This window comes from Aquarana catesbeiana, linkage group LG07 (genome assembly GCF_042186555.1).
Source record: "Aquarana catesbeiana isolate 2022-GZ linkage group LG07, ASM4218655v1, whole genome shotgun sequence".
NCBI classification, from domain to species: domain Eukaryota; kingdom Metazoa; phylum Chordata; class Amphibia; order Anura; family Ranidae; genus Aquarana; species Aquarana catesbeiana.
Window position 1 is genome coordinate 115866419 of NC_133330.1, and position 19457 is coordinate 115885875.

General features: G+C 43.1%; 1 protein-coding gene across 1 annotated transcript in view; it reads right to left on the reverse strand.

The window, feature by feature from the left end:
• TNRC6B (trinucleotide repeat containing adaptor 6B) overlaps positions 1-19457 on the reverse strand; it is an 814361-nt gene that overhangs the window by 436046 nt on the left and 358858 nt on the right.

Here is a 19457-nt window from a genome sequence, read left to right on the forward strand (position 1 = left end):
GAGCAATATAGTGTGTTTTAGTGCGTTAAAATTTTTTTAAAAAAAGTGTTTTTTCACTGTGTGGGAAAAAAAAAAATGAAACACCCACCATTTTAATCTGTAGGGCCTTTGCTTTAAAAAAATATGTTTGGGGGTTCAAAGTAATTTTCTTTAAAAAAAAAAAAAATTTCTTCATGTAAACAAATAAATAGTGTCAGAAAGGGCTTTGTCTTCAAGTGGTTAGAAGAGTGGGTGATGTGTGACATAAGCTTCTAAATGTTGTGCATAAAATGCCAGGACAGTTCAACCCCCCCCCCCCCCCCCAAATGACCCCATTTTGGAAAGTAGACACCCCAAGCTATTTGCTGAGAGGCATGTCGAGTCCATGGAATATTTTATAATGTGACACAAGTTGCGGGAAAGAGACTTTTTTTTTTTTGCACAAAGTTGTCACTAAATGATATATTGCTCAAACATGCCATGGGCATATGTGGAATTACACCCCTAAATACATTCCTTTGCTTCTCCTGAGTATGGGGATACTACATGTGTGAGACTTTTTGGGAGCCTAGCCGCGTACGGGACCCCGAAAACCAAGCACCGCCTTCAGATTTTCTAAAGGTGTACATTTTTTATTTCACTCCTCACAGTTTCGGTGACCATGGAATGCCCAGATGGCACAAACCCCCCACAAATGACCCTATTTTGGAAAGTAGACACCCCAAGCTATTTGCTGAGAGGTATGATGAGTATTTTGCAGCCCTCGCTTTTTGCCACAGTTTTGAAAATTGAAAAAAGAAAAAAAAATACATTTTTCTTTTCTTTCTTCATTTTCAAAAACAAATGAGAGCTGCAAAATACTCACCATGCCTCTCAGCAAATAGCTTGGGGTGTCTACTTTGCAAATGGGGTCATTTGGGTGGTTTTGTACTGCCCTGCCATTTTAGCACCTAAAGAAATGAGATAGGCCGTCATAAACTAAAAGCTGTGTAAATTCCAGAAAATGTATACTAGTTTATAGACGTTATAACTTTTGCGCAAACCAATAAATATATGCTTATTGACTTTTTTTTTACCAAAGACATGTGGCTGAATACATTTTGGACTAAATGTATGACTAAAATTGAGTTTATTGGATTTTTTTTATAACAAAAAGTAGAAAATATTTTTTTTCAAAATTTTTGGTCTTTTTCCGATTATAGCGCATAAAATAAAAACAGCAGAGGTGATCAATACCATTAAAAGAAAGCTCTATTTGCGGGAACAAAAGGACTCAAATTTTGTTTGGGTACAGCATTGCATGACCGCGTAATTAGCAGTTAAAGCGACGCAGTGCCAAATTGTAAAAAGTTCTGTCAGGAAGGGGGCTGAAGTGGTTAAAAACAAAAAATAAAAAATATCTTACAATCCAATATACCCAATTTTATACCCACAGTTGATCCAGAGGAAGACAAAAAAACCCCAGCAGAGCCTGCTCCAATTTGCTACAGTAGGGGAAAAAATTCCTTCCTGATCCCCCAAGAGGCAAATCGGATTTTCCCTGGATCAACTTTACCTATAAATGTTAGTAACCAGTTATATTATGTACATTTAGGAAAGTATCCAGGCCTTTCTAAAAGCAATCTACTGAGCTGGCCAGAACCACCTCTGGCAGGAGTCTATTCCACATTTTCACAGCTCTTACTGTTTAGAAACCTTTCCATATTCGGAGATGAAATCTCTTTTCCTCTAGACGTAAAGAGTGCCCCCGTGTCCTCTGTCTTGACCGTAAAGAGAACACCACCACCAAGTTCACTATATGGACCCCTTACATATTTGAACATGTTGATCATAATCCCCCCTTATTCTCCTCTTCTCAAGAGTGAATAAATTCAGTTCCTCTAATCTTTCCTCATACCTGAGCTCCTCCATGCCTCTTATCAGTTTGGTTGCCCTTCTCTGCACTTTCTCCAGTTCCCCAATATCCTTTTTGAGAACTGGTGCCCAAAACTGAACTGCATATTCTAGATGAGGTCTTACTAATGATTTGAACAGGGGCAAAATTATATCTCTCTCTCTGGAGTCCATACCTCTCTTAATACAAGAAAGGACTGCTCGCTTTGGAAACCACAGCTTGGCATTGCATGTTATTTTTGAGCTTATGATCTACCAAAACCCCCAGATCCTTCTCCACCACGGATTCCCCCAGTTGTACTCCCTCTAGCATGTATGATGCATATACATCCTTAAGTGGTACTATTCCCGTCATTAATAAGTCCCTGAAAATTAGATACAACGGCTTTGAAATTACAGAGCTCAATTCTTTTAGGATCTGTGGGTGGATGCCATCACGTCCAGGTGCTTTATCCATCTTTATTCTGTCTAAATATTTCTGGACCATATCACTTTTGAGCCATTGTGGATCATTCAGGGGCTGTGTCACTACCACCCCCATTATGGACATGAGCTCCCCCATGCTCTTTTGTATACACAGAGCTGAAGAATGTATTTAATAAATTAGCCTTCTCTTTGTCCCCAGTCACCCACTCTAGATTTTTTTGTAAAGGGCCTACATGCTCAGACCTGACCTTTTTACTATTAATATATTTGAAGAATTTTTGGGGGTTTGTCCTACTATCCTTTTGCAATCTGTCGTTCATTTTGAATTTTTGCATCCTTGATTTCCTTTTTACATATTCTGTTAAATTTTTTCTAACATTTAAACAACACTAGTGTTCCTTCATTTTTATATTTTTTAAAAGCTCTTTTCTTATTGTTTATAGCTTTTTTAACTTTGACCGTGAGCCATATAGGTTTTGTTTTTAGCCTTTTAAACTTATTGCCCATGGGAACATACTTTGAAGTGAGGTCCCAAACAGTCTTTTTGAAGAATTCCTATTTCTGTTCTGTGTTTATCAATGCAAATATTCCCTCCCAGTCTAAATCCTGGAGAGCATCCCTCATCCTTGGAAAATTTGCTCTCTTGAAGTTAAGTATTTTTATCTTTCCCGTATGTACTTCTTGTTTATAGCTAACATCAAATGAAATCATGTTATGATTACTGCTACCCAGGTGTTCCTTTATCTGGACATTAGTAATAAGCTCTGTATGGTTTGAGATTATCAGGTCCAACAGAGCTTCATTCCTAGTTGGGGCCTCAATAAACTGGACCATAAAATTGTCCTGTAATAGGTTTATAAATTTTTGCCCTTTAACTGTGCCAGCAGTGCCATTATTCCAGTCAATTTCTGGGTAGTTAAAAATCCCCCATTATTATCACCGTCCCAGCCCTTGCAGCCCTTTCCATCTGTGCAAGGAGCTGAGTCTCCACCTCCTCGTTAACATTGGGTGGTCTATAACAAACTCCAATGATTAACTTTGAACTACGCCCATCTATATGCAGTTCCACCCATAATGCGACTCATCACACTCTCCATCAACCAGGTCCTCTTTCACACTTGCTTTGAGATCACTTCTCACATAGACACAGACCCCGCCACCTTTCCTTTTTACCCTGTCTCTCCGAAAGAGTGCATAGCCAGGAATATTAATAGCCCAGTCAAGTGAGGATTGAAGCCAAGTTTCAGCAATACTGATTACACCATAGCTCTCCTCATGCACCAGAGCTTCCAACTCACCTATTTTGCTTGGCAGACTTCTGGCACTGGTGCACAAACACTTTAATGCATTATTACATTTTGCTCTGGTGTTTTTCAGATCATTTTTAGTAGTACAAATGGCACTATAGTTTACAATGGCTGTTTGCAACATGGGAAATTTCCTGTCACCTGCCTTAACCCTCCCATCATCTATCCCCATTCCACCCTCCATTAATGTCTGACCCCTAAGTGACCTGTCTGCAGTTGCAACTTGCTCCTCCAGATCTCTAATATGAGCTATAAGAAGGGCAACCTGCTCACATCTGTCACAGCGGAATCCATCCTGGAGCCTAATCTTGACCCATCACAGCGGGTTGCTGTCCCTTGAGGACTTTCAAGGACTGGGTACCCTTTTCATGTTTTAGGGTCCACTCCTTGGACCTGTACCGTCTCAGCCAGACCGTGGCAAAGTACGTCATTTCCTCTTCTGCGGCAAGCCCTCCTTCTTCCCCGCTGCCTTCTGGGACCTGTGTGTATCCCCCAGAAGATGAGGTGGCCATTGAGAAAGTGCTGCACGACTCACGCATGCGCAGTAGGAAACCGGATGTGAAGCCTGAAGGTTCCACTGCCGGTTTCCCGTAGTTGTCATGGCAGCACCTGCAGCCGAGCAGGTGGACAAATCGGCCTGCGGGGGGGGGGGGGGGGGCTGACATTGCGGGCTCCCTGTACAGGTAAGGGTCCTTATTAAAATCTTTATAAAAAAGAAAAAAAAAAAAAAAACTTTGAGGCTGGAACTCCGCTTTAACCATATTGCCTCTTCATTTATGGTATTCATGAGTGTATTTGGCATGTATGTGAGTACAGCTCATTAAGATTTGATCATTGTAAAGCACTGTTTTTTATATTTCATTTATGCATGTAAGCGCTATCTTTACATTGGTATTTACATAGGTGGAATGCTCAGGCTAGAAACACACCAATAACTGAGCATGTGCACTATCTGCCAACACTATTCTGATTTGGCACTGCGTCTCTAACTGACAATTGCGCGGTCATGCGACGCTGTACCCAAACTAAATTGACGTCCTTTTTTGCCCACAAATAGAGCTTTCTTTTGGTGGTATTGGTATTTGATGATCTCTGCGGTTTTTATTTTTTGCGCTATAAACAAAAAAATAGCGACAATTTTGAAAAAAAAAAAACACACACAATATTTTGTACTTTTTGCAATGAGAAATATCCCCTTCTTTTTTATAAAAAAGCAAATTTTTTTCCCTCAATTTAGGCCGATATGTATGCTACATATTTTTGGTAATAAAAATCGCAATAAGCATATATTATATTGATTGGTTTGCCCAAAAGTTATAGTATCTACAAAATAGGGGCTGTATTTATGGCATTTTTATAATTTTTTTTTTTTTATTAGCAACGGTGGCGATCTGCAATTTTTATCAGGACTGAGACATTATGGCGGACACATCGGACACTTGACACATTTTTGAAACCATTGACAATTATACAGCGATCAGTGCTATAAAAATGCACTGATTACTGTGTAAATGGCACTGGCAGGGAAGGGGTTATCACTATGGGGTGATCAAGGGGATAACTGTGTTCCCTGACTGTGTGTTCTAACTGTGGAGGAGAGGACTAACTATAGGAGATGACAGATTGTGGTTCCTAGCTATTAGGAACTCTCGATCTGCCTCTCCTCTCCTCACAGAACAGGGATTTGTGTGTTTACACACACACGTCCCTTTTCTGCCTCTCGTGCCCGCGATCACCAGCCAGAAGCATCGGCACCCCCGCAATGCAGCGGGCGCACGCCTGCTATCCCGCTTAAAGGAGCCGATGCACAGGTACGACGGTTTGTGGGATCGTGCTGACCTGCTGCAGTATAATGACGGCGGATGGTCAGCAAGTGGTGAAAGATGTAGGTTTAATGACAAATTTATTGCAGGACAATTTCATGGAACAAATAGTGGCAGCCCCAGCAAGAAAAAAAAGCTGTGTTGATGCTACTACAACCACAATTCCAAAAAAGTGGGGATGCTGTTTAAAATCTATGAAAAACAGAATGCAAGGATTTGAAAATCTAAGCCAATGGCTGTGCTGCTATCAATCTATCCAATCAGGACACGAGACACCATCCGGAGCTGGTGTGCTCGTTCCCGTCGCAGGAATTATGGGGCTCAGGTAAGTAAAAGGGGGGCTCAGGGGGCTGCTGCATGACAGGAGGTTTTTCACCTTAATGCATAGAAGGTTAAAAAAACCTTGAGGGTTTACAACCTGTTTAAGCATTGGAGCATTTGCATGAGATGCACAATACTAGCATCAGTATTGGTGCAACCATATATGACAGGTTTAATAGACTTCATATTATTAATGATGTTTCACTGAAGGTACCCTTTGTGGCTAACTGAAAACCAGGTACAAAAGAGACTAGAGAAACTTCATGTTAAACAGATCTCCTGGTCCAGATTGTTTACACACCAAGTCCTTAGGGAACTTCTCAGTTATAGCCAAGCCGTGATCTCTAATTTTTAAAGACTCCTTACTGATTTCTATAGAGCAAATGTGGTACCAGGAAATTACATTCAGCCCAACATCACTAGTACATAAAAGCTATTCTGATATATATATATATATATATATATATACCGCCGAGAGCCGCCGAGAATGGCCGAAGGCGGGCGAGAGCTGCCGAGAATGGCCGAAGGCGGGCGAGAGCCGCAGAGAATGGCCGAAGGCGGGCGAGAGCCGCAGAGAATGGCCGAAGGCGGGCGAGAGCCGCAGAGAATGGCCGAAGGCGGGCGAGAGCCGCAGAGAATGGCCGAAGGCGGGCGAGAGCCGCAGAGAATGGCCGAAGGCGGGCGAGAACGGCGGCGCCATTTTCAAAGATGATGCAAACGACACAGGCTACAGAGGGACACTGACAAGGCTGCAATGGGGGACAAGGCTGCAATGGGGGACAACACTACAGATGGACACTGATGAGGCTGCATTGATGGGCATTTAAATGTAAGTTTTTTTCCTTAAACTTTCCTCCTAAAAGTTTTCCTTAAAATTCCCTCCTAAACTGTGGGTGCGTGTTATACGCCGGCGCGTGTTATATGCCGATAAATACGATATATATATATATAGTTTTTTTTCAGCTAGAAAGGTACTTAGAACCCCCAAACATTTTTTTTTTTTTTATGAGGCCCTAGAGAATAAAGTGGTAGTTGTTTCAATTCTCTGTGTCAAACAGTATTTATGCAGCGGTTTTTCAAATGTAGTTTTTGGAAAAAACACACTTTAATGAATTCTAATGCAAAAAACACAATACAGAACCAATTCTTTTGGTAAAAAATAAAAGATGTTACGCTAAATTAAATATATATTTAATATTAATAATAACAAGTAAATTAATACCGAACATGTCATGATTTAAAACCATGCTCGTAAACATATGTGTGTGCAACCCAAGTTATACGTGTGTGAGCATGGAGGTGCTTTAAAAAAAAAAATATATAGTTTTTTTTATTTTTACACCGTTTCTTTCATTTTTTTTTTAATCGCTTTTAATGCTGTCACAAGGAAACATCCGTGGTGAAAGCAATAGACAGTGACAGGTACACTTTATGTAGAGATCTGGGGTCCCCAGATATCTCCCATGCCCTTAAAAGCATCTGATCACACCAAGATCAGTGTGAATAGATGCTTTAACAATAGCTCTGTTTACATCTGGTGGAACGAAAATGCTCAGCCATCCAGCGGCGACCCGGTCTCCGATCACCTCTATAGTAAGCCAGTGCAACCGCCAGATCGGATGTCAGGTTCCCCGCTAAAATAGAAGAGCCTGAAGAGGCACCAGAGGGTGGCGGGAGGGGGGGGGGCCCTCTGCTGCCTGTAAAAGCAATCCAGGGGCCAATAAGCCACTAGGATTGCTTTTACTTTGTAAAGCTTTGCAATAGCACGGTTAAGTCTGGCAACTGCAGCCATAACCCTGGTCAACCACTTGCAATCAATTACGTACATTCATATGATTCATGATGATCATAAGTGACAACCAGAATGGATTTATGAACAACCTTTCTTATCAAACCAACCATTCATCGTTCTATAAGAAAGTAAGTGAGAAATTGGATGGTGGAAGTCCAGTGGATATACAGTAGCTTATTTAGATTTTGCAAAGGCATTTGAAATTGTACATCATTAAAGGTTTAATAAAAAAAAAAGGTCTGTTAGATTTGTTCAAAAAGAAAAAGAAAAACTGCGCTGCAGAGCAAAAAAGGTCAAAGGTAAAAGCTGCACATAAAATACACCAATATCTGTGTATACCATGAAAAATAAAAAATAAATAAAGTGCGCTAATTATATGAAAATACACACATAGATGTGAATACATGTGGGTAGTAGTAAAAACCACAATCTACTGAGAGCAAGTAAATGACTCCATGAGTGGTAAAAATATATAAGTGCAAAACATAAAAACTCAAATAAAAAGAAGAAACAAAAAATGTGTACATGTGAAATACAATGATATTAATAGCGTGAAAATCTGAAAATCAAACAAACTCAGTCCATGGGTTCAAATATAAAAAGTTCATCAGTGAAAAAAAGCTTCCATCCACTATACAGCTCAGCAGCAACTAATCCCCCTATGAGTGGATTGACAAAGGAGAGAGATGTGCAGGATGGTGCAAATCCACTGGCGGTGTTAGATTTGTTGAAATTATATCTACATGGATAGGAAACTGGTTACATGAACGGGTCCAGAGAGTAACAATAACTGTTAACCACTTCAGATCCGGGCCATTGCCAAATGACGGCAACAGCGCGGATCTACATTGCCGGGACCACGTCTATTGATGTCGTCCCGTGCACAAGCAGCCTGCGCGCCCCCTGCAGGGCGCGCGCGGCGCGCTCGGTGATCAGCGAGTCTGAGACTCGCCTGATCACAGATCAGAGTAAGGGGTCGGTCTCGACCCCTTACCACATGATCAGCTGTCAGCCAATGACAGCTGATCATGTGATGTAAACAGAGCCGGTAATCGTCTATTTTTCCTCCTCGCGCTGACAGCCTGAGGAGGAAAAAAAAACCCGATCACCGGCGGCCGTGATCGAGACATCAGTCCCGATCACGGCGATCTTCTGATACACAGCAATAGGCAGCAGTGCCGCCTACCAGTGCCCACCAGCGTCACCCATCAGTGCCCACAGTGCCATTAATCTGTGCCACCCATCAGTGCCCACAGTGCCACCCACATCAGTGCAACAGTGCTGCACATCAGTGCCACCTATCAGTGCCCAGTGTCACCTACCAGTGCCCATCAGTGCCACCCATCAGTGCCACCCATCAGTGCCACCTATCTGTGCCACCTATCCGCACCCATCAGAGCCGCCTTATCTGTGCCCATCAGTGCCGCCTTAACTGTGCCCATCAGTGCCGCCTTAACTGTGCCCATCAGTGCCGCCTTAACTGTGCCCATCAGTGCCGCCTTAACTGTGCCCATCAGTGCCGCCTTAACTGTGCCTATCAGTGCCGCCTTAACTGTGCCTATCCGTGCAGCCTATCAGTGCCCACCAGTGCCGTCTCATCAGCGCATATCAACGAAGGAGAAAAATTACCTGTTTGCTAAATTTTATAACAAACTATTAAACATGATTTTTTTTTTTTTCAAAAATTTCCATTTTTTTTGTTTGTTTAGCAAAAAATAAAAACCCCAGCTGTGATTAAATACCACCAAAAGAAATCTCTCTTTGTGGGAAAAAAAATGAAAAAAATTTCATTTGGGTACAGTGTTGTATGATCGCGCAATTGTCATTCAAAGGGTGTCAGCGCTGAAAGCTGAAAATTGGTCTGGGCAGGAGTGGGGTTTAAGTGCCCAGTAAGCAAGTGGTTAAAAGTTGCGAGTTATGTGCCCCAGGGTTCTGTCTTGGGGCCAAATCAAGAGCTCAATTTCAGTGTTTGCTGAAAACGCCACAATATGTAGAGGAATAGCTTCACAGGATGAAGTTGTGTTACAGGAAGACCTTACTAAAATAGGGGGTTGAGTAGACATATGACAGTTGAGGTTTAATATTTATAAATGTAAAGTTATGCAATTGGGTTCAAAAATACCCATGCAAAATACACATTAGGAGGGGCTACCCTGGGAGGCTCAGAAATGGGAAAAGATCTGGGGGCGTTGGTAGTTCACAGACTTAGCAAATAGCATACAATGCCAAGCTGCAGCTACCAAAAATACTGTCATTCTTTAGAAAGAGCATACATTCAAGAAATAAAACAATTCTACCCCTTTAGAAACCACTGGTTCAGCCTCATCTTGAATACGCAGTTCAGTTTTGGTCATCAATCTTAATGAAATTTTGTTGAATTAGAAAAAGAGTTAAACGCCAACCTCCTCCGTGAGATTACAGGTATTCACTCTGGAGAAGAAGATTTTAAGAGGGGACAAATATCAAAGGTGACTCCAATAACTGTGATAATCGGTCTATTGTAAGGTCCCTGAAGAGAACACATGCCAGTGATTTGGGGGTTAAAAAGAAAGGAGGTTTAATCTTAGATTGAGGAAAGATTCTTTACTGTTCGAGTAGTAAAAATGTGGAACTCTCTCCTGCAGAAAGTGGTACTAGCAGAATGTGTCAACGTTTAAACTTTTAAATGTCTTCCTCAGGAAGCAGAATATACATAGGTTGAACTGGATGTCTTTTTTCCACCTTACAACTATGTAACTATGTTACAGCAAGTTTGCCTAAAAGAGAGGAATACAATAGGAGTCGTCTCAAACAGACTGATTCCAGAAAGTAAACTTTGGATTTGAGATAATTGTATGCATGCATGCAAGATTAAGTGGGTGAGACCTACTATTTTCTCCAGGAGGGAGAAAGGGGGATTCAGGAACGCCGTCTCTTTTGTATCCATTACAGTGAGGGAAAAAAGGATTTGATCCCCTGCTGATTTTTTTACGTTAGCCCACGGACAAAGAAATGATCAGTCTATAATTTTAACGGCAGGTTTATTTTAACAGTGAGAGAGACAGAACAACAACAAAAATATCTAGAAAAACGCATTTCAAAAAAGTTATAAACTGATATGCATTTTAATGAGTGAAATGAGTATTTGATCCCTATCAATCATCAAGATTTTTGGCTCCCAGGTGTCTTCTATACAGGTAACGAGATGAGACTGATGAACTTCTTCCCTGGACCTGTAAAGCACTCTGCAGATGACTCAAATCGTTGCACACAAGTACCAAGGTGAACGCCTTCAGTAGAGCCCAATGCCATAGACACCTTAAAGTGTAGTTTCACCAAAAAGTGGAAGCTCAGGCTATCTGCCCCCTCCCCTCCCTCCGATGCAACATTAGGTGCCTTTAGGGGGCGGAGTGGGTACTCAGAAGTTTGGCCCCCCTTATCCTTCCCACACCTCCAGGCCATTCACAAAATGAAGCAAGCATCGCGCATGCGCATTAGGGAACCGGTTGTGAAGCTGAAAGGCTTCACTGCCGGTTTCCCTTACCACAAATGTGAATGGCGGCGATGGCACCCGAGAGCTGATGGAAACATAAGCTGGGATGCCGACATCGCTGGATTCCAGGACAGGCAAGTGTCCTAATATTACGAGTCAGCTGCTACAGTATGCAAAACTCCGCTTTAACCAGTCCCGACCGTCTCGCGCAGATTTACTGCGGCACAATGGCTCTCCTGGGTGAAATCCTGTACACACACACACACATATATATATATATATATATATATATATATATACATATACACATACATACACACACACACACACATATACACACACACACACACACACACACAGGTTTACCTTTAGGAGCCGCCAGAGACGTGCGCGCGCTGCCGGAGGCATAAGCACGCGTTCGATGCCCGTGGCTGGCATGCAAGAGAGCCAGCATGGGGATTTGTGTGTGTAAACACACAAATCCCTCTCCTGTCAGAGGAGAGGAGACGGATCGTGTGTTCCTACTAGGTAGGAACAACGATCTGTCTCCACTCCTGATCAGTCTATTTGTGGTGCTCATATAAAGTGTAGTTCCACTTTAACGGTCAACACTGTTTATTTTTCTCAGCGGCGTCTGGGTCTGGCTTCCATGCCAATACTGAGGACCAGCTGTTCCGGAAAGCTGCAAAATGAACCCCTTTTGACTTTGCAGCAACTGCACAAACTTAAAGTAGATGTAAACCCTCATATATACCCAGTGAAGTGAACTGCCTCAGATGATACACAGGGTTGAAACAAACAAATCTCCCTACATAAGTTTTACATGCATATCTGCTGTCTTCATCTTTATATACAGTTTAGAAAGTGCACATAGTGATTTTCTCTTCCTGGTTAGCACTGCAGTGAAGCCTGGGTATACAGCCAAGACAGCTGATTGGAGGAAAGGCACCCCCCCCCCTCTCCTCATAGGTAGAGACTTTTAGCTCTGTTTAATCGTTCAGCTCTGTGCTAATCTATTTATAGCAATATGCCCAACACAAAACTCTGGCTGCTTTTATCATATGTGATGGAAAACTTGTCAGGAGTTAGGCTGACAGAAGAACGGAGAAGGCGACAGCAAAGGGACATAGTGCTTTGAAGAGAGATAACAAACCACTTCCCACTGCACATAAACAGTTCAGTGGGCACTTCCTCCTGGGTGGACGTTCCTCAGAAGGAGTGGGATGGTACGACCCCGATGCGCTCATGTTATTTGGACACAGTGCATCTCGGATGTAAATAGAGAGCCCATCGGCTCTCCTTCTCCTCATACAGAGCTTGTCAGTGATAACAAGAGCGGATCTCTGCAGCCGGCTGGCTATCAATGAGTATGAGCTGTTTTTTACAACTTTTTCTACAGACTGATCAGCGGCCTAGTGTCCCCACACAGTAAAAACACCTGTCCCACATATTTCCCAGTAAAATTATCTACCCCAGTGATCACCTGCGCACATCTGTCCGTGATCACCCAAACCTATTACCATACACTTATCAGGATGGTTTTTTTTACCAAATACATGTAGCAGAATACATTCTGGCCCAACTGTATGACAAAATGATATTTTATTGGATTTCTTTTAAAACAAAAAGTAGAAAAATAGGATTTTTATAACAGCTTACCTGTAAAATCCTTTTCTTGGAGTACATCACGGGACACAGAGCAACATAGTAATAACTATATGGGTTATAGGCCACCTTTAGGTGAATAGACACTGGTATAACCAAAAAGGAAACAGGAAGTGCCCCACACTATATAACCCCTCCCATGCCGGGAGTATCTCAGTTTTTGTAGCAAAGCAATATATACAAATATCCCAATAAGAGGGGAGGGACCTCTGTCGTGATGTACTCCAAGAAAAGGATTTTACAGGCAAGCTGTTATAAGAATCCTATTTTCTTTATCGTACATCACGGGACACAGAGCACCGTAGTAATAACTATATGGGATGTCCCAAAGCAATGCCACCTGAGGGGAGGGAGACACAAAGCAAATAGCCACCGCCAGGCGTGATGACCTATACTGCTGCCTGCAGCACACTGCGCCCGAAGGCAGTGTCCTCCTGCCATCTTACATTCATTTGATAGAATCTCGTGAATGTATATACTGACGACCAAGTAGCGGCCTTGCAAACCTGAGCCACAGAGGCTTGTGTATGCACTGCCCATGAAGCGATAAAAAGGAGCTGCGCTCAAAACACAAGTAAATATAATAGGAAATAATAAAAAATAAAATACAAATTGTGAAAAATAAAAGTGAAAAATAAATAGTGAATCAGTCCATAAATGCTAAATCAATAGTCCATAAATTGATCAAGTAACCACCACAGTGACTTCACACCAATATAAAAGTGCCCGACTACCTTACGAATTGCCTGCTTACCGAACGGCAGGAGGCAAGAAGCAATCGACTGTAACCCAGCCATGGCCTTTATCTTCCAAGAACAGCTGCTGGACTGACACGGGACTGCCCCTAGTCATAGGTCTGATGGTAATAATCCCCTAGGCGTCCCACTGGATCGAAGATATAATGGACTGTACTCCGGGGAATGCTCAAAGAAGGGAGAAAAAGAAAAAAATTTTGGGAGAGAGCAACCGATGGAGACAAGGTTTGGTATGATTCCTGTTTCCAGGAGATCCCACTATCGGAGTTGCTGTTTTGATCTATATTCTCTTAATCTAGCGCGTTTTTTTTTTTTCTATACTGCCCATGAAGCACTGACTGCCCTGGTAGAGTGCGCTCTAATCTTAAAAGGGAGGAACCCTTCTTTTCAGGCCATAAGCCTGACTAATCACCTGACGAATCCAATTAGCAACAGTAGATTTCGATGCTGCCTGACCCTTTCTAGGGCTTTCCGGCAACACAAAACATCAGTTTTCCGTATCTGAGCAGTCGCTTTCAGATAGGCTTTAATTGCTCTCACTACTTCGAGAGAATGTAATCATTTTTCTTCTGCAGAGCGAGGTTCTGGGAAAAAGGAAGGTAAGGAAACATCTTGATTCAGATGAAAACCAGACACTACCTTTGGCAAAAAAAGGATGGGTGTGGACGCAGCACAACCTTATCTTTGTGAATGATTAAGTATGGCTCTTTACAGGAGAAAGCAGCCAATTCTGATACTCTTCTTGCAGAGGTTATCGCAACTAGGAATAACACTTTTCTTGTCAAAAAGGAATAAAGGAATATTCTGTATAGGTTCAAAGAGTTGTCAACACACACAAAACCAGATTCAAATCCCATGGGCACAAGGGAATTCTAACTGGCGGAGTTATCTGAGTTACCCTTTGTATGAATGCCCAGACTAAAGAGTGCGAAGCAAGCAGCCTTTGGAAAAACACTGCCAAGGCCGAAATCTGACCCTTAATTGTACTTAAGGCCAGCTTCATTTCTACTCCTAATTGTAGAAAGGCCAGAATCCTTCCTTTGACGTACAAGGATGCCAACCCTTGGTTTCACACCAAGTGACATAGGCCTTCCAGACCCTGTATTAAATGGTCCTGGAGGCCGGCTTTCTGGCATTAATCAGGGTGGTTACTACCAAACCTGAAAGCCCCCGATTTTTTAGAATGCGGGCTTCAATAGCCACACCGTTAAATTTAGCGTTTGTAAGGCAGGATGGAATACCGGTCCCTGCGACAGCAGGTCCGGACAAGTTGGAAGAGTCTAATTCTCACTATCCCTGCACACCAGGGTCTTCTGGGCCATGCTGGGGCCACTAGGATTACCGGCTTCCCTTCTTCCCTGATCCTGTGAAGCAGCCGTGGTAGCAGCTGAACTGGAGGGAATGCATAAATCAGTGAAAACTGATTCCACGGGATCACCAACGCATCTACTCTGAGTGCAATTGGATCCCTTGTTCTCGCCAAAGTTTTCCAACTTCTCGTTGAACCTGGACGCCAAAAGATCTACGTACGGCGTACCCCATCTTTGGCATATGGCCAAAAAGACATCAGGATGTAGAGACCATTCTCCCGGCAACAACTGTTGACAGTTTAGAAAATCTGCCTGTCAATTTTCCACTCCTGGAATGTAAACTGCAGATAGGCAAGGAACATGTTTCTCTGTCCAAGACAGAATATGGTCCACCTCCCTTTGGGCAGCGTGGCTTCTGGTGCCCCCTTGGTCATAGATATAGGCCACTGCTGTGGCATTGTCAGATTGTATCCTGACAGGAGCATTCTGCAACCTGGACGTCCAGGCTATTAGAGCCAGACGTACTGCCCGAATGTCTAGGATATTGGTGGGCAAGGTCTTCTCAGACGCTGACCACTTCCTTTGAACAGTGGTCTCTTCTAGAACTGCTCCCAACCCCATAAGCTGACATCCGTTGTTACTACTTTACAGGAAACTGGAATGAAGGATTTCCCCTTCTGTAAATTCCTGGTTATCAACCACCAGTTGAGACTCTGGTGTACCTTTGGAGCCAGATTCATTGGATAATCCAAGGCTTGGATCCGTTTGTTGCATGAAGACAGAATGCTATGTTGCAACAGTCTTGAATGAAACTGGGCATAAGGAACCGCTTCGAAGGAAGCTACCATCCTCCCTAGTAGTTCTGATTCCTGAGATCTAGAATGGGTCTGACCTCTCCATTTGGTTTTGGTACCATAAAGAGATTTGAATAAAACCCCATGTCCCTCTCTTCTGAGGGAACCTCTATTATCACTCCCTGACACAGAAATCGGTCAGCAATAAGGACTTTTTCTTTACTGCGTCCTTGGGAACGATTGATTTATAAAAACGCGATGGTGGAAACTCTTGGATCTCTAGTATGTAGCCTAGGGCTACTACAGAGAGGACCCACTTGTTTTGGATTTCCTCTTGCCAAGTTTCTGAAAACCACCGCAGTTTTCCCCCCACTGAAATCGAGCGGGGGCACCCCTTCATAAGGAAGCCTTGGGATTCTGTTTTGTGGACTTCTGACCCCAGGGCTTTTTATAGCCCTGTGTCTGCTTATGAGGCTTACCCTTTGCCCCTGACGGTGGAGGCCGTTGATACTACCTGGAGGCTGTTGCCCCAGGCATAGGAGGGGAAGTCTTGAAAGAAGTCCGTCTATTCTTTTTCTTAACCCGCAGAAGGGTACTCTTACCTCCAGAAATCTTTTGGATATACTTATCCAAATCTTACCCAAACAACCTTTCTCCACGAAAGGGAAACCCAGCCAAGAGTTTCTTGCATTGTAACTCAGCTGACCAATTTTTAAGCCACAGAGTCCTGCGCATATGTATCAACATAAGCGCAAGGCGGGATGCCTGATGGATGGAACCCTTGATAGTGTCCACTGCAAAGTATAGGGCCCTAGGTAGCTCAGCTAAACTTCGGGCCTCATCAGCTTGAGCAGGAACTTTTTTAATAACCTGCTTGAGTTAATCCCGAAGGGATTGACAGATGCCTATTGCTGCTACTGCAGGCTGTACCACCGCACCAGCTATAGCAAATGAGGCTTTTAGTAGAGATCCCAAATTTTTATCAGCTAGATCTCTAAATACTTGTACATTGTCCACTGGACATTTTAAACTCCTGTTCAGAGGCGATAGCAGCATCCACTGCTGGCAAATCCCATCTCTTTGAGAACTTTTTCTCCATAGGGTAAAGAAATGAAAATTTCTTAGGGGGAGAAAACTCATTATCTGGGTGATCCCAATTAGCATAAATCAGTTGCTCCAGTAACGGGTGCATAGGGAAAGCTGAGAACCCTGTGGGGGTTTTAGCGAACCGAAAGAGAAGGAAAACCCATCCACCTCTGCAGGAGGCAACATATATACAGAGCGGACCAAGTCCGTAAGGGATTGAATTAGCAATTTCTGAGATTGCGAAGTTGAGAAAGGTTCTTCAGATGCTGAATCCTCAGAAGAGGAGTCACCTGAACCTCCTTCCCTCAAAATGTACCCCACTATCATCTGCCCATTGTTGTTCCAAAACGGGAAGGTCGAGGGCAGGAGAAAGGGAGCTGCCGCATTTTCTCACCTCCTGGCAGAATGACGCAAACAAAACGGCTATTTTTTCCTCCAAACCAGCCAGAGCCAAAGCTAAATCGTCCTTAGTGACGAATGCAGAAGCTGACGTGTTGGGGGTAGCCACCATGCCTGTGAGACAAGATGGCTCAGATTCGCCAGAAGCTCCAGGTCCTTCAGGGGAGGATGGAACAGCGGGCGTGCGACTAGGAGCCTCAGGCTCTGACTGCAGCAACTTTGCATTCCCCCCTGATGGATTACCCCTCCTACGGGCAGGCATAGTCCTAAGCACAAAAGAAAAAGCAGAGGTACTAAACAAAATGCATCTACTGCCGAGCTTTAGTCTAGCAATTTACACAATATGCTGCTATAAATGCTCAGTCTCAATGCGGAGTGAACGTTCCCCTTGGAAATGCCTGTATCCACACACCCATACAGCTTACATGCCCTTGTGCACTCTGTGTCCCTCTGTCAGCCAACCAGACACTCCCTGAGTGTAAAGCTTTTAAGCAGTGAGCCAAGTGCTCCATGTGCACGCCAGCAGCGTTTAAGCCACGCCCCTACGGACTTAGGCTCTGCCTATTTTTTTTTAAAAGGATCCCTTTCCCACGTTCTGCGTGGAGATAGCTGGCCCTGTAGTGAGGGCGGATCGAAGGGGGGGGGGGGGGGCAGGGGGTCTTCAGCAGGGGGGAACCTGACCTCTCTGATGGTGGATGGTCCCCCCAAACCCCTACTGATGGCTGACAGAGCAGGAAAATTAGCAATGCTGCCGCAGGAAGCCTTTGCTGACACTTGAGCACATCACAGGGGAAGCATGGAATGTTGGAAGCCAGGTATGTAGCTTTTACGCCCCTAGTGGCAAAACACAGGCAAGGAATCGCATACTCACACCAGAAAGATCAAGTAAATCATTATTTTATATATATATATATATATATATATATATATATATATATATATATATATATATATATATATATATATATACACATACATACACACACACACACACACACACATACATACTCATATACACACACACACACACTCCCTGTCTTTCTGACTTGCCTGATCCCCACCGCAGGACTGCTGGAAATTATCACAGACAGATCCAGCCTTCACCCATCACAGCGGGCCGTGTCATGCTAGACCTTCAAGGACTGGGTCCCCTTTCACGGGTCCACTCCCTTGGACCTGTACAGCACCACTGCCAGAAAACTCTTTGGCTATATTAACAGGACCAAGGTGCCGGGTCCCAGGGTCCAGCTATCAAAAGAGAAGCATTACAGGCAAAAACCTTGTTTCTTCTTGTACGAGGCCCGGGTACCATCCATTTGGCTTTCAAGCACTTTAGATTGATCCGTTTGCACAGACCCTTGATCCCGTCAGGGATTACTTAGCGGAGCTCTCTTAGCACTTCATCAACCATGACTAACACCTTAAACACCGGCGAAAAAACTAAGATACTCTGGGTATGGGAGGGGTTATATAGGGAGGGGCACTTTGTTTCCTTTTTGGTTATACCAGTGTCCATTCACCTAAAGGTGGCCTATAACCCACATAGTTATTACTATGGTGCTCGGTGCCCCATGATGTACAATAAAGAAATTGTTTTTTCAAAATTTTCACTCTTGTCACTTATATCGCAAAAAAATAAAAAATAAAAAGTAGTGGATAAAAAGCACCAAAAAAAGCTCTATTTGTGTGAACAAAAATGATAAAAATGTCATTTGTGTACAGAGTAGCATGACCGAGCAATTGTCATTCAAAGTGCAAGAGCACGGAAAGCTGAAAATTGGCCTGGGAAGGAAGGGGGTGAAAGTGCCCTGTATTGAAGTGGTTAATAGGTTAAAAATAAATCCTGATTTAGATCAGGATTTATGAAACCATGAAAAGGTTTTTTTTTTTCTCTCAAGAGGAAAGACAGCTGTTCTACTAGGACACTAGCGAAAAAACATGAGGCATGATGGAGTGGGAGGGGTTATACTGTAAAAAAGCAAGCCTAAGGCAAAGGGCTTACCACCAGTATTGTCTGTAGGCTTCGTGCAGCGTATCTTTTGGCAATTGGTGATCTGATGAACAATAATAAAAGCAGTAGCACAAGAGGTTCAAAAAGCACAGATCCACATAATGAATAAAGGTAGATCCTTGCACTGCAGGTCTTCAGGTACAGTTTCCTTTTTAGCAAGAACAGTAAGGCTCAGTAGTGCTTTAAATTTCAGACTGGTAGTTAAAGGCAGTGTCTTAAATCTCATATTGCAGATGTACTGCTATGAGGCTGCAAGCACAGGTAAGCACACCTTTGTTTTTCAGAAGAATTCAAAACAAAAAGAAAATGTTTTTATAGCACTTCTTGGCCACAATTAACACTTCTATATGAGAGCAACTCTTCCCTTTTTTGATTGGTCCACTTTAAATGTTACTAATTGTTACCTTTTCCGGCTGGTAAAGCC